Source organism: Chiloscyllium plagiosum, unplaced genomic scaffold (assembly GCF_037043375.1).
Source record: "Chiloscyllium plagiosum isolate Xiang-an unplaced genomic scaffold, Cpla_swu_hap1 HiC_scaffold_21, whole genome shotgun sequence".
Taxonomy (NCBI): Eukaryota; Metazoa; Chordata; class Chondrichthyes; order Orectolobiformes; family Hemiscylliidae; genus Chiloscyllium; species Chiloscyllium plagiosum.
The window spans coordinates 88387416-88410146 of NW_028270159.1; positions in this window are offsets into that span (position 1 = coordinate 88387416).

Genomic DNA, 22731 nt, shown 5'->3' on the forward strand with positions numbered 1-22731 from the left:
TTTTCCTTTGGGCACAAATGTGGGTCATGTCAAGGAAAATGCTCACCCATGGCTCACGGTGGATTAAGTGCCCTGTGTGTGCCCTGTTACCGATCAGTGGTGGTGTGCAGGTCAGACCAAGAGTGATGATCCCGATGATTGCAGCAAGCAGCTGGATCCCTCTGTGGTGTCTGGAGCTGCATCCTGTTCTGCTTGGTTGTCCTTCTGTGGAGGTGGAGCCCTCTTTCACTGGGTCACATTCTGGTCTCCCTTGGAGCGTTACAGCTGTCGTGATCGTGAGACAGACCAAGAGTGGTCCTTTCTATCTTGGGGAGAAAGAATCTTTCGGCAGGGACTGTCTCATTACATAATGCCCAGTTTAAAGGGGTGAAGTGGTTCGTGCCGTGGTGTGGACATGACAGCTTTATTTTTGTTTGCTTTTTTTTGTACCCCCACACTATTATCTAACAGCTGTAGTGCTTATTGTTTCCTCAGCACCCATGTTGTGTGTATGCAGGTTTGAGACACAGTGAAAGACACAAGGTGCACGAATCTTTATTCAGTTTCCACCAGCAGGACGATAAGTAGCACTCAAGTTCATCGCAGCTTTTAGCAAATCTTGGTTTACAGTGATCCTTCTACTAATGGCTTGAACGTAATCCAAGAGAGTTTCCTGTGTTAAGAGTAGCGCTGTGTCATTGGCTAGTTTTGGGGGTCCGATGGCTGTGGGCATGGGTCGTTCCATTAGCACTTCAAATTGTGTAATTTCCGTCGTTCGGTTTCCCTGTCCACTTACTGTGTGAAGCATCAGTGGCCAGCCGTCAGGCCAAACCACTCCTGTGTCCAGAGTGATTTTGTGGGGTGGTTTTGAGGGTGCTGTTCATTCTGTCCACCATTCCTGATGACTTGGGCGGGGGGGGGGGGGGGGGGTACAGAATGTGGTATGTCCAGGGTATCCCAAGGGTGTCACACTCAGCAGTAATGAGCTTCGCGGAGAATTGGGCACCATCCCCCGTATGTTTCTTTGTGCCCTGGGATATTAAACTCATGTAATAACGTCCTGCAGGATACACTTTACCACTGCTCTGGCGTCTTTTTTTTTTGATGGGGAATGACTCTACCCATTTTGAAAACATGTCGACAATAACTAGGACAATTTTTTATTCTTCCTTCTGAGGCATGAGGCCAAGGTCAATTAGAAGGTGGTTGAATGGACCCTCAGGAACTGGCATGTCGTCACCTTTGGCCATCGGCTTCCCTGCATTTTTCGGTAGACAGATGAGGCACTGTGACAGCAGAGCTTGGGCAGCTGCAGCGACTCCCACTGCATACCAAGAATGGCTGGCAGCATCTTGCCTGTGTGTCCGATTCCGTGTACCAACAGGGCCAGTAAGTGCAGGTGGGCTTTCAGTTAAAAGATGCAGGGGTGGGTAAGAACCTGTAAGAACAGTGATTGTATGGCACCAATGCGGGCCCATGCGGCCCTCTCTTCTGGGGTGGTGGCTTGCTGATCTGTTGGTACTGCATCGAGAGAGTCGGGGGACTCTGGCAGTTTCACCACCCTGGGGGCTTGCAGGGCAAAAGTGGCCAGGGGTAGCGCAGATTCCCGGGTGGCTGCATCAGCTGATGCATTTGCTTGGGTGACGGGATCGGTGGCAGAGTTATTGGCGTCACATGTTATAATTGCGACAGTGGCAGGTAGCAGGACTGCTTGTTGGATGTTGGCAATGAGTGCAGCATGTTGGAGTGGTCTCCCTGCTAAGCTGATGAACACCCTCTGTTTCCATATTGTGCCAAAGCCCTGAACGACTCCAAAGACACATCTGGAGTCTGTGTAGATATTGGCTGTGCTACCCTGTGCCAGGAGGCAGGCTCTGGTGAGAGCAAAGAGCTCTGCCGCCTGTGTGGACACCCCATCTGGTAATGCAGCTGATTGGAGAGTGGTGAAGGGGGCGCAGATGGCATGTCCTTCCAATGTGTATTGGTCTGATGGCCAGAAGGAAGAGCTACTGGTGAAAAGAATCTGGTCAGGGTTTTCTCAGGCCGGTCAGGACACCTGCTCAACCAGGCAAAAGTGAGGACTGCAGATGCTGGAGATTAGAGTCAAGATGAGAGTGGTGCTGGAAAAACATAGCAGGTTAGACAGCATCCGAGAAGCAGGAAAATCAACATTTCTGGCAGGAATGCTAAACCAGGTCCAAGATGTTGTGATTGCCTGCAGAATCATGTGAGGTGTGCGGAATTAGTGTGGCGGGGTTCAAAGCTAGGGCGCGGTGTAGGGAAAGGTATGCTGAGATCATAAAGTGGTCTCATGACCAGTTCTCTGAGTTGGATTGCTGCTGAATTAAGCAGCAGGGAGATTGACAGTGAAACCAAAACAGGACACGGGTGATCGAGCACAATGGAGGTGGCCTTATCCACTGTTACTGTGGCTGCTTCCACCGCGCACAGACATGCAGCATTCTCGTAACTAAGCATTATAAAACGCAACAGGGCGACGGAGATCCCCATAAAGCTGTGTTAAAATGCCACACGCGAACCCTTCTGACTTGATTACAAAAAGATAGAAGGCCTGTGAGTAATCTGGGGCTCCCAGAGCAGGAGTGAAGATTAGTTGTTGCTTCAGGTCAATGTATGCCCGTTGCATTTCAGTTGTCCACTTCACTTTGACTGGCTGTTTAGGGGAAACTGCCTCCCACAGAGGTCCATCAATAGCAAAATGGACAGGATTCCAGGGCCTGCAGTAGTGTCTAGCCCCAGAAACACTTGCAGCTGCCTGTTTGTGGCAGGTAGGGGAATCTGGGCAATGACAGTCAGTTGTTCCGTGGACAGTGCTCTAAGGCCATAGGAAAGATTGCACCCCAGATATTAGACATTTTGCTGACACAACTACATTTTCTTGATAGACACCCTATGCCCATCATGTGCCAGACTGCAGAGCAAGGCCACCGGAAACTGCTTGCATGCAGTAGCGGAGGTGGAAGCCAATAGCAGGCCATTCGCAAATTGGAGGAAGGTGCTGTGGCCTGGTAGGTGAAGGGTGGGCAGGGTGAGGAATACTGCAGCAGCATAAGCTGTGGCGGTCTCCGAATACCCTTAGGGAAAACCGGTCTATGTATTTTGGCAGCCGCGATCTGTAAAAACATAAAGTTTCAGGGGCCAACTTAATGGAGAATGAGGCTGAGCAAAGGTCGATTACAAGAATATCAACTGGAGGAGGCGGGGATACTGGTCAGGATAGCATTTGTGTCCGGGACTACTGGGAACAACAATGGCATTGACAGCCCTAAGATCTTGCACAAAACACCATTTTTGTGGTTTTCCAAGCTTCGGGATAGGTAAGAAGGAAGTGTTACATGGGCTGGTTGTGTGCACGAGGATTCTTTGCTGAAAAGGTGATTCAATAACTGGTTTGATTCCCAATACTGCTGCGGGTGATACGGGTGTTGTGTTGATGGCAGGATTTCTCCCTGTCTGAGAGTAACTGAAAGTGTTTGGGAGGACAATAGCTGGCCTGTGTGGTTCTATTGCTGTGCCCACAGTGATTATGGGAGATCAGCTAATAACAGTTGGCTCTCGGAGGAGAGGCAGCGTCTGTGCCTTGTTTTGTAAAAGTAGCTTGTAGTAATGCGGGGGAACAGCGCACACAAAACTCGCCTTGTCCAATTAGTGTAAGCTCTACTAAGGGGTTTGTGTCTTGCCCAAAGTGTGTGAAATGTATTGTTGGTTGTGCGACATGCGACACGCCCTATCATGGTTGTGAGATCTTTGAGGTGCCACGTATTCTTAATTATAAAGGGTCTTTGCAGGCCAGTGCGGCCTCCTCTGCGCTGAGTTGCACGTCTGTTGCAACACCCTGTGGTCTAACTACGTATCTGCCAGTCATGGTTGGTGGGGAATTGAGCTCTAGATGTGAGTCCATGAGTGGAGGAAATGTTGATGCTGGTTCCGAGGGGTGGAAGATGGACAGTGAAATTGACAGACAAAACGGCCTGGCAACAGCACCCACCAGAGAATGGGTGGAGGATGAAGGGGTAGTTGCTATCAAGGAGCGAGGGTCAAGAAAGGCGAGGGTAGGTTCTGACTGGCACAACCACGCGCGTGAGCCATGTACTAATCTCACAACTAAAAGCAGGGGAATTCCAGTCTGCTCTTGCAAACATCCTGGAGCCTTAGTGCACCGCCACTTCCCAGAAAGTGCTGAAAAGAGAGAAAGAAAGAACACAAAAAGAATGGGCCATAAAAAGTGAACTTCACCAATCACATTCTCGATTCGATTAGCTTTCCCTTCCGCCGCCTCCAGGACAGAAATGAACGAAATGGGAGAAATTTAAGAACATATGACATCGAAATTCATTGGAATTATTTTCTCATTCGCCAAAACAGAAAATAATGGTGAGTCGAGTCACCGTAGAACTTTGTTTCACTAGAGCGATGAAATAACAGTCTCTCTTCGGTTCCAGTGAAAACTCAACTTGTCTGGAACAAAACAGCAGCAGTAGAGATGCTTGAGCCTACAAGTGAATCATAAATAAGGAGTTTCACCAGAGCTGCAACTGCCTCACTTTGTTATCCCGCTTCCCCCTCCCCTCCCCCTCCCCGTTTACATTTTCCTGCTCATCTATGATTTAAAGAAAACCAAATGGATGCAATGGCATTCGGTAGCCTGGCTGTTATTTCCGAATTCCCACTTCCAACATGGCTTAGATCTCGGGGCGCACCTTAATACTAGCGACGCGATGAAAGCACAAATCCAGAGGTTACTCTGAGAGTGTAAATTCATTCATTGCTGTTGCTGATGGAATGAGCTGCTAACGGGCAAAAATATGATTCAGGATTTCTGGTGCTAATTCTCGCACGTTGAATAACGGCAGACAGCTTCCAAATGAGGCCTTTCAGAGAGTACTTGGGGGTACATTTGACGGAGGAGCTACATTAGGAATCGATGGTGCACCGTGACACCAGCACATCAGCTTTCTCCTTGGCTTTGAAATGGGCCATCTGCGCAAGGAATGCAAATGTGTTACTGTTTTTTTTGTGGAAGGATTAGAACGCGGGAACTACACTCTTAAACGGAATGGTGTCTGTTCAGAAGCAGGTTGGAGAAACACTTAACAACGTTTCGCCAGGCCTGTTTCTGCCCAGTTTCAAACTGGTGACCTTTTCGTGAGTGAGGCGCATGGGACAACCACTACACTATAGAAACAAGCTGCACTGGAAGCAAAATGCTGGGAAATGGCACTTGTTGAATTTTGGCGATGTGGTCAGCATGGACGAGACGCACCGAAGTCTCTGTTCCCATGCTGTGCACATCAATAACATTGTGTTGCTTACACCCCCTTTAAAGGATTACTATTAGCGGGGATAGCCATCGCTCGCTGTGGCGCAATAGTTTAGTCTATTCGACTGTCCAACGGAACGGTAGCATTGTGAAAAACTGCAGAATTGGAAGACTTTCTTACTTTTGTCCCGACTGACCATACTTCGTGAAATATTCCCGGATCCTCAACTGAGGATTTTTGCTGCAGGAAATTATCTCACAAATTGTGTTATCTCGAAATGTATTGAGCGAATCGCAAAACAGTCACGATTTAACACGGAACACAAACAAAACTGGCAAACCAAATGCATTTTCAGACACAGCGAAGCATGAATGCAGAATTTGAGACAGCCCGTGGGCATGAGCCATAAACTAATCTCACAACTAACAGCAGGGCAATTCCAAATTATTCTTTCAAGCATACTGGAGCCTTAGTGCACCATCACTTCCCAGAAAGTGCTGAAAAGAGAGAAAGAAAGAACATAATAAGAATGGGCCATAGAAAGTCAATTTCATCAATCGCATTCTCGATTAGATTAGCTTTCCCTTCCGCCGTCTCCAGGACAGAAAAGAAGGAAATAGGAGAAATTTAAGAACATATGACATCGCAATTCATTGGAATAATTTTCCTTTGCGCCAGAAAACCAAATAACGACGAGTAGAGTCACCGCAGGACTTTGTTTCACAACAGCAATGCAACAACAGTCTCTCTTCCGTTCCAGTGAAAACTCAACTTGCCTGGAACGAAACAGCAGCAAGAGAGCTGCTTGAGCCGGCGATTTACCGTGTGGAAGACGAACACGTCATGACAGCACGGACACGGACCCCTTGCAGAAAATCTGCACTCTCCCACACTGCAGTTTACTCTCCAAGAGACAGATCCTCAGTTGTCCTTTGACAACGGCACTTTAAGACACTGCAGCTGATGCGACGGAAATTATAGCAGTGGAATTCCAACCTCCACCACCTGCCAAATTGGAACCTGAATCCTGCGGCTGAGGCTACATGACAGTAAAGGTTTATTAAACTGATCAGACAGATCAGGAACAAGGCTCATAAACTCAGGAAGAAGAAATGTGCTGTGACCTGGGTTCAACAAATGACACTGGGCACAGCACAGGTGGCTGTGTACAGAAGCTGGGATTGCTGACGAACGCTGGTGGACCTTATACAGTTGGCAAGTCAGTGATCACGCTGGATGATGGATCGTTGTACGATTCACACACAGCAGAAATTTGTGCAAGAATGAAGGGTTCGTTTCATTGGAGAAATTTTCTACAGTTCCAATTCCGAGTGACTGTTTGAATTACTGATCAGATCATTGTGTGGAGTGTTAGGTTAAGATACTCATGAACAACCCCACTGGATAAACTTGTGGTCCCGATCTCTTGTTATTTGTTTCTCTTTCTTTTGATGCAAGTTCATAGAAAGACAAGATGAAATGTAGGGCGGAAAGAAAAATGCGTTCCTTCTCATTACACCAATTTCATCTACAATTGAACAGAATGACTGCTCTCACTCTTCATTTCGACTTTAATGTGGTGAATTATTTGTGAATCTCCCGTGCAGTGAAGGGCAAGAACAAGATTCTCTATCCAGTGTATTCCAGAGTGTGAGGTGCCAATAAAAACTGCTGGAGCGGTTTGTGAAGTTAGCAAACAATGTGTATTTCGAACTCGTGAATGTGGAGCACAGCAATATAATAACCCAACACCATAATCGCTCAGTCTTCGCAGCACATTTTGTAGAGGAGTGACATGTCACCTCATCAGGTTGCATGTGGTGAAAGTAAAGGGTGGTTATCACTGCTGCCTCGCAGCGCCAGAGACCCGGGTTCAGTTCCCACCTCAGGCGACTGACTGTGTGGCGTTTGCACGTTCTCCCCATGTCTGCGTGGGTTTCCTTCGGGTGCTCCGGTTTCCTCCCAAAGTCCAAAAATGTGCAGGTGAATTGGCCATGCTAATTTGCCCGTAGTGTTAGGTAACGGGCAAATGTATTGGTGGGTTGCACTTCGGCGGGTCGGTGTGGACTTGTTGGGCCGGAGGCCCTGTTTCCATGCCATTGTGTTTCTGCTTGCACCAGAATTATCAGAACAGCAAATTCCAATAAATAGCCATGCTTGACAGAATGAATAGCTGTCAGTGATACATTCTGAGTCAGAACTATGTCAGAATGAAACAGGGAACAAGAATTTTCCGTCATATTCACACCTACATTTTTTTCTCATACTTTCTTCAGTCACTTTCTCTCTCACGTGAAGAAGCAGCCATGGAGAGGGAAATAAAGGCAATGTTGTGGCTCAATGGCCTTTCTGATATGGCTGAACCTGAATTGGATTAAATTGCAAGAAACGCTGTTTTGTTCGTTTCATTTTAATTTTGCTGCAAACTCACAATGTTCATTGTAATAATCAGAAGTGAATTAGATAAATCTCATTGTAACGATTAATGTTGTATTCAGATTTGCTCCGACTTTATTTCAGCTCAAGGAAAATATTGCTTAGAAAATCAGAGTGTTAAAATTCAAAAGAAAACCCACCAATTTTGTTGCTCGTTGCTTTGGCCGATTTCACCGACTCTAAAATGGACCAAATATCATGGTGTTTGTCCTCACATCTTTAACGCATATGATTAAAGCCGGAAGTCGATCACCAAGCAACTGGTCACTTCTTATTCATTATGTAATATCATCCCTTCACAATGAGAAAAATCCACTCAGTTCCATTTACAATGCTTCAGGTAGAATATTATGCCAAATCTTTCAAAATCAAGAGTTTTTGAAACCGAATCTTATTCAGCTGCATGCGTTCACGAAATGTCTTTACATTTAAAGTCAACCCACTTAGACATTGTTTCCCCAAAACTTCCGACCGACTACACCCCACCCCTAGACCTTTACCTAGCCACACGCTGTCTCTCGCCTTGTGAAATTTATTCCTTGTATGTCACCAAATGTGCCTTTCCAAATATTTTGAAAAATAGATTCTCGGAGTGACAGCGATTCTGCTCTCATCATTTTTTGTCCTTCAAAGGTTTTATCAAAGGTATTGTATGCCTGACATCTAGATGTTTACTTACTTGAAAGAGGGAATTTTCCTCCTATTTACTCTGTCCAAACATTTCATAACCTGAAAAAACTCCAATTAAGTCTTTCTTGGTTCAGGGATAACTGTTCTAAATTTTCGAAGACAACAAGTGAATAAAATCTCATCCTCAGTATACCTTGTCAGCATCGCTTCTAATGGTTTTACACCCCAGTAAACACCGTCATTATCCTCTCCGATAGATTCACAGAATCCTATAGTGCAGAAAGAGCCTTTCAGTCAATCGAGGCGGTGTCGACACTCTGACGAGCATCTCACCAAGACCTATCTCTCCTCCCCATTCCCTTATACTTCACCAGAAGAAGGGGCAACCCTCCCCATTTTGATGTCAAACAAAGCTGTTGGGCTATAACCTGGCGTCCTGTGACTTCTGACATTGTCCCCGCGTTACCCATGGCTAATTCATTAAACTTACTTAATTCACTCCCTGCACACAAGAGGGCAATTTCACTTGGCCAATCAACATAACCCTCAGACCGAACAGCAATGCGAATTACAGAGCCAATGTTTCATCATAGTGAGCAAAATCTGAATCATATTTAATGGCTTTATACCCTGGTAACTCAGCTACATCAAAGCAAATCAACCCAAATTCAATGTATCGAAACGCTACTCTGTGCTTTACAATCTGATTCGTGCTGCGGGAAATATTTCTGCACTCATATTTGAATGATTTTACGCTGTTTATTCCTCAACTTCCTGTTTCCAATAAACACTTCAATTCGGAACAAGTCTGCCGAATGTTTTTCATTCCAACACTGCAACAAGGTGCAGTTTGCAAAGGTCACGTGTTTACGCTTTCACTGACACTCTGCCTCCCTGAGAGCTGCTGTTATTCCCCACTTGATTCAGGCAGCACTGTCCTTCCTGTGACATACCCCATCGAGAATGGAAGGATAAGTATCAATACCCGCACTTGGGAATGGAGCGACAGTTTTAAATAATATTTACACTGCCCCCAGTGGAGAATTGAGACCTATGACAGGCGGGGACACTGACCACTATACTTCCCAGAACAAGAGTGTCAAAGGAGGCCCTTCAACTAATTGTGGCGACACTTGTCAAAAACAACTGCCTAATGAACTGAATCCCATTTCACAATGTTTATCCCACAGCCTTATATGTATTGGCATCACAAGTTCAAATCTGAATGTTTGTTCAGGTTCTTAGTGTTTCTGCCACTCTGAACAATGAAGACAGTGTATTCCAAATTGCAACCACCTACTGGCTGATAAAGCAATTTCGCACATCTTCTGAAACCATTCTGCCTTTCTCGTTAAATCTCTGGCCCCTGCTAATCGATCCCTCCATCAATGGGTAACTCGTTCAGTCAACTCTGTCCATACCTATCTCAATCATGTCTCCTTTACATCTCCTTTACACTTGGACAAACACTACACTCTGTCTTGTCTTTCTTCACAACTGAAACTCTTCATCCCACACAATATCTCGGTAAATATCTCCTGCAATTTCCTCAGTGTGATCAAATCCCTGCGATAATATGACTTGCAAAACTGCACACAACACTCTTGCTTGAGCCTGATGAACATTTGTTTAAAATTTCTATATTAGTATGAGGGCGATTCTGGCTAAGCAGAATTTATTTCACATTCTGAATTGCCCAGAGGTCAATTGAGACTCAACAATATTGTTATGAGTCTGAAGTCACATGGAGGCCAGACCAAGTAAGGACAGCAGATTCCTTCCTGAAATGACATCAGTGAACGAGATGTTTTTTGTTCAACAATTGTCAATGGATACACAGTCATCATTAGATTCTTCATTGCAGATATTTGCTGAATCCAAATTTTACAATATAGTATGGTGGGGCTCAAGCCCGAGTACCCAGATTATTATCTCGGTCTCTGGATTATCAGTCCTATGAAATTACCACAAGAGCAACAGAGAAAGCCACAAAAGCTGATCATTTCCAGTAAAATCTCTTTTCCCCAAAACTGGCCTGGGTCTTTTCCATGAGCCTGACGCTCCAATTGTTTCTGTCCTATGTCAGTAAAAGCAGCTACATGGGGATTGATTTCACAACCGCGGTATTCAAATGGATCGACCTGTTTGGAGGTCCCGAAAGTGGGATTGGGGCACGTTTACCCAGCAAAAGTGACCGCAGCACAGACAGAACAGTATGAATGTGAAAGAGAGTGATAGATTGTGCATTGCCTCAGAGAAATAGGAGGAGGGACGGAAAGGAGTTTTAATGATCGTGGGAAGAAGAGGAATCTCCAACAACGGGTGTGTTTGAATCCTGATATATGAAACGCAGAGATGTGAGAGAGCGGAATTTGAAGGTAAAACAATTAATTTCTTAGCATGTGTCACAAAAAAGACAACGGAGAGAACGCTTAGTGCCGTTTATGATTTCGAACCGAGGTTGCTGTGGTCACAGTGCAAAATACCGACAATCACGATCACAGCAACCACAGAACAGGATGTTTGCAAGCAGCAATAAGAATACGACCAGCGGAAATGTTCGGAAGAACAGCAAATGTACAATATCAGTACTCAGCGAACAGTGGGAACTGAGAATGAGTTGAATCTTTAAGTTCGGTGTCTTCAGAAGCTGTGGAGATCCTTGAATGAGAATGTTAAAAACTGAGATTGATAGATTTCGCCAAAATATCAAAGACTCGGTGGACAGTACAGAATATTGTTGAAATGTATGCTTCAGTAGCATTATAGCTTAACATCGGTGACTTCACCAGCTTCCTCAAGGCAGTAACCAGTGTTGCAGATAATCCCAGTTCACAGACTCGGAATCAGAGAAACTGCGGCACAGCCTCCCAGATCCAACAGGAAATGGGGATGGGATGAGTACACGATGTTACTCTCTGGTTCCAGTGATGCAAGAGGTGACAGTGCGGTTCTTCTATGGATGGTATAGAGGCGCAAGAAATTCCTAGGTTGAGTATGCTCCTGATCAAGGAAATAGTTGTCCCCGTTTATACTATCAGAGCGATTTACAGTGCATCTTGCTAAGACAGCTGAGTGGCACAATTGGAGCGTGTTGAGCCGTTCACTTTGCAGTGGTGGGTTTAACAGATGATTTTGCCATTTGGATCTATGTTTCCGGCACTGGTGGTGGAAGCTGCTTTTGCATGCACCAGCTCAGAATCAGTTTCTTCCACACAGTCAAGACTTCAACCTGGAGAAGGTGGTGTTGGCGGTGATATTTTGAACTGGTTGCCTTTGGAGGCTGGGACACGGAAACGGTGATATTTAAGTTCGACGAATAAAACCTGGAATGCAAGCCTGATCTCAGAAACAGAGATAATAACTTTAATTTCCTACAATCCCATTCATTCATGTCCCTTATGCAGAACCTTCCCCAGTCCTGCCTACGAGAGACTCCAGGGCCAGAAAAACGTGAGCAGGGTAGTCGGCCCTTCCAGTCCAGACGGTCCATCCGAAGCGCATCCCACCAGACCCCACGGCATTCCCTATCCCATAAACCTGCATGTCCCATTGTTGATCCCTAGAACTCTGACATCTTTGGTCAGAGGGAGAAATAAAAACGCAAACACACAGAGAATGTGCAGACTGCCCATTCTGTGTAGACAAAGACCCGAGGCTGGGATCGCACCCGGGTGTGTGGCGTAGCCAGGCAGCAACGAACAAGGGGCGAAGAATAAATGTTGTCCTGTCCAGTGATACTCAAACACTGTGGGTGAATGAGAAAGAATGAGAACATATTAACAAAGGGAAAACAGGATTTGTATATGTGTGGACACAATTTGAAAGGATCGTTCACCCTGGGTTGAAAAATGGACGCCGATACCACAGAGAAAGCAGGGCAATGTGGGAACTGCTGAAAGAGATTCATTTAACCACAGAAATGGAAACTCATTTAATCAGTAACACTGGAGAGAAACCGTTCACCAGTCCCGTGTGTGGGAAGGGATCACTGAGCAAAATAACCTCCGAGACTCCAGTAGGATTACATATCCCAACAGGTGTTCGGTTATGCTGTCAATGTTGCTGTTAATCCCACCAGCTATTTGTTCCATAGCGTCAATCATAGAGTCATACAGCATGAAAACAGGCCTGTCAGTCCAACCAATCCATGCTGAGCATACTGCCAAACTAATCTACTCCCATCTGCCTCCTGCTGGACCGGCTGAGTGGTAAAAATGCCCTTGTAGTTTTACTTCTGTGTTGTTGATCCAAAAACCCAAGTAATATTTTGGGGACAAAGGGTTCAGGTCCTGCCATGACAGATAGTGGAGTTTGAATTCAAATAGCACCTGGAATTTGAAGAGTCTCGTGATGACCCGAATAAGTTGTGTGGAAACTTCCATCTGATTCACTCATGCCAGTTCGGGAAGCAAACTGTCATATTCATCTGCTCTGTCCCACAGGAGACTCCAGATGGATAATATTGTGGTTGACTCTTAACTGTCCTCTGGGAAATAACTGATGTACTAGGCATGAATAAATTTATTTTAAAAATCCCACTTTCCCATTCATGTTTGGATCGAATTGTTCTTTAAATGTTGCAAATGTACCCTCATCCATCACTTCGTCAGCAAGTTAATTGCACACGTAAAACACATTCTCTAAAAAAAAAAGCCTCACATGTCTTTTTTTATTAACTCTCTCTCTTCATCTTAAACATATGCCCTCTCGTTTTGAAATCCCCCTCCTGGGAAAAGCCAGCTATCGTTCATTCTAACTTGCCTCTCAAGAATTCATAAATTTCTGACACATCGCCGCTCAAACCCCGAACCTCGAGTGAAACCAGTCTCAACTAGGAGAAAGTGAGAACTGTAGATGAGGGATCAGAGTCAATCGTGTTGTGCTGGGAAAGCACAGCAGGTCAGGCAACATCTGAGGAGCAGGAGAATCGACGTTTCAGGGAAGAGCCTGATGAACGACACTTGCGCGAAAAAATGATTCCCCTGCTCCTCACATTCTGCCTCACCTGTTGTGGTTTTCCAGCACTCCTATCGGGAATCTGAAAATAGTCTCAGCCTATCCAGCCTTTCATTCTAACGCAAACCTTCCACACACGGCAACATGCGTGTATACCTTTTCGGAACCTGCTCCAGCTGAATAATATCATTCCTACAACTGGGCTAATAGAACTGGACATAATATTCCAGAAGAGGCCTCATCAATGTCCTGCAAACCTTGAACATAACGTCCCGACTACTATACACAAAGGACTGAGCAATGAAGGGAAGTATGTTAAATACCTTTGAACACCTTGTCTGTAGATGATGCAAACTACAAAGAATTATGTAACTGCATCCCTAGCTTCCGTGTTCTCCAACACTACCCAAAGCCCTACTCTTTTTGTTGTACCAAAATGCAATGCCTTCCATTTATCCAGATTGAACTTCATGTTACATTTTTCAGTCCAACGACTCATTGGATTAATATCCTTTTGAATTTCATATAATCTTCCTCATTGTCTACAATTCTGATGTCGCCTGCAAACCTACGCAGCATGCCTGCTGTATGTTCCACTGCTTTCTCATATAGATCAATGATTCATATGTACTTGTAATGGCCGTGATTTAGCAGTGTGCAGATCATACAACAGTTAGTCATGCAATTAACCATGAGGAAGAAAGCCGCAGAGTGCAGGGAGATATTAAACAATTGGAAACAAAAATGGTGAAAACAACTCATTCCAGGGAAGTGGGTGATGGTGAAGGAAAATCAAACTTCAAACCAGCCGCCCTCGCTACAGTTGTCGCATTCAGTTGTCTCAGCAAGATACACTGTAGATCGCTGTCATTATAAACGGGAACAAATTTCCCTTCTGCCCTGCCTTTGACCAGGAGCACTCGCAACCACGGAACTGCTTACGTCTCTAAACCGTCATAGAAGTACCGTGCATTCTCCGGTTGTGTCACTGGAGCCATCGAGTATTTCTGCGACCTCATTCCCATCCCGATTTCCAGTTGGATCTTTGTGACTGCACCACTCAGTTCCTCTGATTCTGGGGCTGGGAACTGGGACTCTCTGGCAGCAGTGGTTACTGCCTTGTGTGGGGAGCTGGTGAAGGAGCCGATGTTAAACTGCATTGCTATTGCAGCATACATTTCAAAAAAACCTGCACTGTCCCCGGAATCTTTGATGTTTTGGAGCAATCTATTTATCTCAGCCTTCAGCATATTATTGATGGAATCACCCCAGCCTCTGTGAGCACCAATGTTAAACGGTCAGCCCATTCTGAGTTCCCACATATCTGCCACTGTTCGCTAAGCACTAATATTCTGTGTTAGGTACTCTGCCTAACATTGTCTGTGCTTCCGTACTTATACCGCCGTGGTAGCGTGCTGTTATATGGATGCCACGATCGTATAGTGGTTAGTACTCTGCGTTGTAGCCACAGAAGCCTCGGCTCGCATCCGAGTTACGGCAGTAGTTTTTCTATTTGCCCCAGTTTTTGTGAAGCACACAAAGGTATAAGTTATTTTAACATGGTAATTTTGTCCAAGGCAATGACCTTTTTCCTTCAAATTGTGCTCGCTCACAACTCGGTGTTTCATATGTCAGCATTCAAATCCACCCGTTCTCAGAGATTTCTTCCCTCCTACAATCATTAACCCGACTTTCTGTCCAACACCCCCATTTCATTAATTTTAGGATGCCGGTGTTGGACTATGGTGTACAAAGTTAATAATCACACAACACCAGGTTATAGTCTTACATGTTTAATTGAAGCACTAGCTTTCGGAGCGCTGCTCTTTCTTCATGTGGCTGTGGAGTCATATCCTATTTCATGAAGGTACTGCCGAATCTAACACTGACTCTCACATTGATATCATTCAGTCTGTGCTGCTGAGGTCACTGTTGCTGGGTGAACGTGCCCCAACCCCACGATCGGGACCTGCAGACCAGTTGATCCATTTGGTTACCACTGTTGTGAGATCAATACTCATGTAACAACTTTTACTGAGACGGCCAAGTGATTATTGGAGGGTCAAGCTCAGGAAAATGACACAGGACAGTATCGGGGAAAAGCAACTCCATTGGAAAAGATCAGTTTGACCGGTTTTCTGCACGGCCGAGCGCTCTTACCGCTTGACTGTTAATTCAGACACCAGGGACTCGGGTTTGACGCCGACCATGCTAGGTGGTAGAATTGGGGTTCAGTAAATATCTGGAATTACGAATCTAATAACTCCCATAAATCCATGGTCAATTGTTGAAAAAAAAACCCATCAGTTTCACTGGCGTCCTTTAAAGAAGGAAACTGCCATTCTTATCTGGTAGGGCCTCCATATGACTCCAGACTCACTGCAATATAGTTGAGACTCAGTCCCCGCTGTGTACTTAGATATAGCAAAATATGCTGCCGAGCCAGCGATGCCCTCATACAGTAACAGAATAAAAGATGTTTATTTGGCTCCAGCTCGAGTACTGTGTGCAGTTCTACAATTCACATTATAGCATGGATGTGATCGCACTGGGAACAGTGCAAGAGAGATTCACTGGGGTATTGTTTGGCTGAATAGTTTCAGTTATGAGGACAGACTGGGGCTGTTTGTCGCCGAGCAGCGGAGATTGGGGAATAGATGACTGAGATGTTCAAAACAATCAGGGATACGGATCGGATAGATTGAAAGAAGCGTTTCCTGTTGATGGAGGGATCGAATACCGGGCCAAGAGATGTCGGGAAAAGGCAGAAAGGTATGAGTAGATGTGTGCAAAGTGTCAGAGAGGCGGAAACCCTTTTCAACTGAAAAAAAAAATCAGATGAGACTTTGTGATGCCAAGACATATAAGGCTATGGGCTGAATGATGGAAAACTTGATTCAGGTCGTTAAGCAGTTGTGTTGGACAAGTGTGTCCACAACAGGCTGAAGGGCCTCCTTCGACGTTGTTGTCCTCCACAGTATCATGGTGAGTGTCCCCGCCTGTCACAGGGCTCAATTCTCCGCTGGGGGCATCGAAAAGGTTTTAAACCTGTCGCTCTGTTCCCCAGTGAAGGTTATAAATGTCTGGCCTTCCAATCTCGATGGGACATGTCACAGGAAGGGCAGTGCTGTCTGATTCAGCTGGGGAAGGACAGCAGCTCCTGGAGAGAGTTTGTCAGTGAAAGTGCAAACACGTGACTTCTGCAAACTGTACATTGTATCTGTGTTGGAATGAAAACCATTTTATCGATTTGTTTCTGACTGATATGTTTGCTTAAATCAGGAACCTGAGGAAGACTAAAGGGTAAACCCATTCAGATCTGAGTGCAGAAACATTTCCTGCAGCACGAATGAGGTTGTACAGCGCAGAATCGCGTTTGGATGCATTGAATTTTGGTTGATGGGCGCAGCTTGCTTTCACTAGGCTGAGTTACCAGTGTATAAAGCTATTAAACATGATGCAGATGGTGCTCACTGTTATGATATAATTGCTGAGTGGCTCGCACTAATTTTATATCTGCAGTTGAGGTGGATTGACCACGTTAAATTGCCCTGTCATGTCCAGGGAGTGAAATCACTAAGTTAAGTGAATTAGCCATGGGTAATGCGGGGATAATGTCAGCAGTCACACGATGCAATGTTTTATTCCAGTAGGTTTATTTGAAATCACAAGCCAGAAGGCTGTTCTTTCTTCAGGTGAAATATATGGGATACAGTGGGGGGATAGGTCTGGTTGTTTTGCTCTTCAGAGTGACCCGATAGACTCAATTGGGTGCCTTGTAGGGAATCCGTGATTCTATCAGAGAGGACACTGCCAGCGTTTACTGGGCTACTAAGATATTAGAGACGATGCTGACGGCGTTTAATGGGGATGGGATTTTATTTATTTGTGTGTTGGAAAATTTGGAACTGAACCAAGGAAAACCGAATGGAAATTTTCCAGAGTATGTGAGGTTTGGAGGGAGGAAATAGGTGGCAAATTCACTCTTTCAAGTTACTACATTTCTGAACGTCAGGTATTCAAAACCATTGATGTAGGACAAAGAAATGATGGGAGCAGAATTTCTGTCACTCAGAGAATCCGTTTCCAAAATATTTGGAAAGGCACATTTAGAGACACACAAGCAGTGAGTTTCACCAGGAGAGAGAGACAGCCTGTGGCTGGGTAAAGGTGTAAACGTGGGGTGTGGAGGATGGAAGGTGCGAGGAAACATTGTCTAATTTGGATGAATTGAAATGTAAAGAAATATCAGAAACATATGCAGCCGAATAAGAGTCAGCAAAAAATGCAGAGTTTTGAAAGATTTGCATTAATATTCCACATTAAACATTATAAATGGAACTGAGCAGATTTTATAGATTGTCAAGGAAAGATATTCCACAATGAATCGGAAGTGACACGTCGCTTGGAGGTCGATTTTCTGCTTTAATTTCATGCCTTAAAGATGGGAGGACAATCACCATGATGTTGGGTTCATTAGATACCCACTGAAATCTGCCAAAGTAACTGAGCATCAAAACTGGCTTTTTTTTTGTAGTTAAACTTTCAGTTTTTCTCATCAGTATTTTCTTGAAGCTGAAATAAATTCGGATCAAAATTGAATACAATATTAAACATTCCAATGATATAAATCCAATCATTGGAATGAGCAGAATGAGGTTGCAGCAAAATTAATAAAATGAAGCGAACAAAACTGCATTTCCGGGAACTTTACCCAGTTCAGGTTCAGCCATATGAGAAAAGCCATCGAGCTAAACCATCACCTATACTTTTCTCTCCATATATACTTCCTCGCGTGAAGGAGAAACTGTCTGAAGAAATTATGAGTCAAGAGTAAATATGCGTGTGAATGTGACGGGAATATCATGTTCGCTGGTTTATTCTGAGACAGTTCCGACTCGGAATGAATCAAGGACAGCTATTCCTTCCAAAGGTGGTATCAATTCCCTGTTTTTTGCTGATATTATCATTCCTCTAAAAGCAGAAACATAGTGGCGTGGATTAGATTCCGCTCAAGGAATTTCTCATCCCCTATTAGCACCATATGTAATCTTGACAGGGTCACATGTGAGCTCCTTTGTTATGCGAGGAAAGGGCCCCGAGGTTATGGCGACGGGTTGGCAATTCATTGTTCACATGCGTGTTCAAATCCTACTCTGGTTGTTACTTTTATTAAACGCAGCTGTGGTTTTCCTTTGTGACTCGCATGTTTAGTCTACATTAGATGGAGAATCTTGCACTTGCACTTCATTGCACCGGGGATTTGAGATAAATTGATACCTCACCAAAGTCGAAACAAACCAATTTGATTCTGTTGTAAGTTGAATTGGGATAATGAAAAGGAGTGCGACTTTTGTTTCGTCCCTTCATTCCATCTTGACTTTATATGAATATACATCGAATGAAAGAGAAACAAATAAGGAGAGATCGAGAGCAATAGTTTATCCAGTGGGATTGTGAATGAGTATTTTGATGTAACACTCCACACAAAGGTCTGATCAGTATTTCAAACAGTCAACTGGAATTGGAACTACAGAAAACTTCTCCAATGAAACAAACATTTCATTCTTTCACAAACTATTGCCGTGTGAATCACACTGCGATCGATCATACAGCACGATCACCAAGTTTCAACAGCATTAGATCCACCAATTTTCTTTAGCAATCACAACTTCTGCATATACCCATCTGCGGTGTGCCCAGTGACATTTGTTGTTTCCAGGCCACAACACATTTCTTGTTCGTGGGTTTATCAGCCTTGTCCCTGATCTTTCTGATAAGTTTGAGAAACCTTTTCTATCACTTCATCCCATCCCCTCAGAATTCCAAACTTATCAATAGAATAATACGTTCGACCAAATGATGTAGGATTGGAAGTCGGCCATTCAGCCCATCGAGTCGGCTCCACCATTCAACGAACTCATGGCTGATCTGATAATCCTCAAATCCATTCTCCAGCCTTTCATCGACAGAGCTTCATCGTCTTTCTGGTTATATATCTGTCTGGCACATTTTGAAAATACGCAATAACTCAGCCTAAACAAAAGTTTCTGGAAAGGGTTCCACAGAATCACTGGACCCTGAGCAAAGAAATTACTCCTTATTTCTGAATTAAATTGGCAATAACTAATTGTGACTTCATGTCCTCTGGTGCTCTTCTCATACCAGAGGTCACACTACCTGCCCGTAAATACCCCGTTAAGATCCCATGAATATTGAACGTTTATAAATGTTATTATGTGATAATAGAGCTCCCCTCCGCCTCCTTTGTTTTAAGGAGAATAATCCCAACCTAACCAATCATTCCACGAAGGTCCAGTTTATCCAATGTTGACAACATCCTCGCAAACCTCTGCTGTTCCCTGCAGCGTCCTTACATATTATTTAGGCAAGTAGAGAAATTTATGCGAGGAAACGATTGAAATTTCAAGCACAGATGGGAAATGGAGCTTGAAATCAGATAGCGACTGGAATCAGATCATTCCACATAAGGACGGAATACAGTAATGATAACTCTGACAAATGAGAATCTAAGCACATCCCACTGACATTCAATGGCTTTACTGTAAACAAACTACCCCATGTAATCGTCCACAGAGCTAGTATTTAGGGTAGAAAGGATATGAACTGGCTATAAAAACACTTTGACAACAAAAACCTGTCCTTTGGTAGACATTTTTTGATTATAAACTCAACTCGTGTCACCGTGAGTCCTAAATCGTTTGCAACGCACAAATGAGACGTGGAACACGACTCTCTCCATTTGCTTAGATGGGTATAACTTCAATAACATTTTAAGGAACTGGATACCATTTACGACAATGCAGTCACTTGATTGTATCTCCTTCAATGCCTGCAATATTCATTCTCTTCACCACTAAGGCACAATTCAACAGAGTGCACCAACTACAAGATGCACTGGCGTAAGTATTCTGGGCATTTTGACAGAACGTTCAAAGCTCAACAGCTGTACTGACGATAAGAACAAGGTTGGAAGATGCAACGAAACGTCACCATTTGCAAGTTACCCTCCAAGGCGCATAGCACCCTGACTTGGAAAGGAATCAGTGATAAACTCATTGAGTGGTGAAACAGTCTTGATGGGCAACATTGCATATTTCAGCCTTTCATCATTTACCTTACAAATTAAAAAAAAAATGTTTATTTATGCGGTGACCTGACATGCGCTCAGTCCTTTAGCTGTTCCCTAAACTGGTGGTTGCTAAAGTTCTACTATCATCCACAGCCTGTGGTCAACAACAGAAAATCTTCGAAAACCCTCTCAAACAACTGACTCTCCTCAAGATTAGAGTGGTGTTGGAGAAGCACAGCAGGTCAGGCAGCATCTGAAGAGCTGGAAAATGAACGTTTCGGGCAAAAGCCCTTTATCTGAAATGGGACTGGAATCATATGGGATGGAGAGATAAATGGGAGGGGGTGTGGCAGGGGAGAAGGTAGCTGAGAGCGCAGTAAGTGGATGGAGGTGGGGGGTGAACGTGATATGTCAGAGAAGAAGGTGCAGTGGATAGGTGGGAATGAGAATGCATAAGTGGGACACGTCAGGAGGACGGTGTTGAGCTGGACGTTGGGAACTAGGGAAAGGTAGGGGAGGGGAAATGAGGAAACTGGTGAAGTCCAAATTGATGCCATGGCGTTGAAGGGTCGCAAGGCGAAAGATGAGGCTTTCTTCTTCCAAACATCGGGTGGTGAGGCAGTGGCGATGGAGGAGGCCCAGGACCTGCATGTCCTTGGGAGAGTGGGTGGATGAGTTGAAATGCTTGGCCAAGGCACACTGGGGTTGATTCTTGTGGGTGTCCTCGAGATATTTACTGAAGTGCTCTGCGAGAAGACATCCAATCTCCCCAGTTTAGAGGAGACAACATCGGGAGCAACAGATACAATAAATGACAAGTGTGGAAGTGCAGGTGAACCTTTTATGGGTGTGGAATCCTCCATTTGAGCCTTGGACGGAGGTGATGGGGTAGATGTGGGTGCAGGTTTTGCAGTTCCTGCAGTGACAGGGGAAGGTGCTAGGAGGAAAGGGTGGATCATTGGAGGGCGTGGACTTGATTAGGTAGTCACGGAACGAACGGTCTTGGCAGAAAGTGGATAGAGGTGGGATCCGTTTAGAGGTGGCGAAACTGTCAGCGGATGATGTGATTTATGTGGAGGTTGGTGTGATAGAAGATGAGAACCTTGTTGCGGTTGGAGGTGTGGACTTCGTGGGCAGAGGTACGGGACATTGATGAGATGCGTTTGAGGGCATCTTCAACAAGAAAGGAGGGGAAGTTCCGGTCTTTAAAGAAGGAGGACATCTGGTGTGTTCTGTGGTGGAACTGGGCCTTTGGGAGCAGATGCGATGGATGTGGAGGAATTGGGAATACAGGATAACAATTGCACAAGAGGTGGGCTGGGAGGAGGTATAATCCAGACAGCTGTGGGAGTCAGTGGGTTTGTAAAAAGTGTCAGTAATACTGACCTCGAGGGATATATTTCCCTCCCCACCACTATCCACTTTTCACAAAGACTGTTTCCTCTACGACTACCTAGTCAAGTCCACGCCCTCCACTGACCCACCCTCTCCTCCAGGCACCTTCCCCTGCCACCGCAGGAGTTGCAAAACATGCACCCATATTTTCCCCCTCACATCCTTCCAAAGCTCCAATGGAGCCTTCCACATCTTTCAAATGTGCATCTATACTTCCACACCTCATTTATTGCATCAGTTTCTCACGATGCGGTCTCTTCTACATTGGGACCACCGGACATCGTCTCGCAGAGCATTTCCAGGACACCCGCAACATTCAACCCAACGCTCCGTGACCAAACACATAAACTACCCCTGCCCACCCACTCTCCCGAGGGCATGCAGGTCCTGGGCCTCCTCCACCGCTATTACCTCATCACCTGACGCCTCATCTTCCACCTCGGGACCCTTCAAACCCAGGGCATCAATGTGGCATTCACCAGATTACACCTCTCCCCACGCCCACCTTATCAGAGTTCCAGCCTTCTAGCTTGGCACCATCCTACTGACGTGTACCACCTGTCTATCTTCCTTCCCACCTATCCGCTCCACCCTCTTCTCCAACCTATCACCTTTAACGCCACCTCCTTCCACTTACAGCATTCTCAGCTAAATTCTTCCCAGACCCAGCCCTCCCTTTTAGGTCTCCACCCTCGAGGCTGCTAGCTTTATTCCTGATGAAGGGCTTTTGCCCGAAACATCATTTTTTTTTGCAACTCGGATGCTGCCGAACCTGCTGTGTTTCTTCAGAACCACTCTGATCTTGATTCTGATCTCCAGCATCTGCAGTACGCACTTCTGTCCAACTGATTCCCCTGTCCATTCATCTTCAGCGATCGTGAGTGTCCACTCCATTATCTGTTTGTCCGTCAACACTACACAAAATACTCACTGTTCTTGTTTCTTCTCTCCAAATTC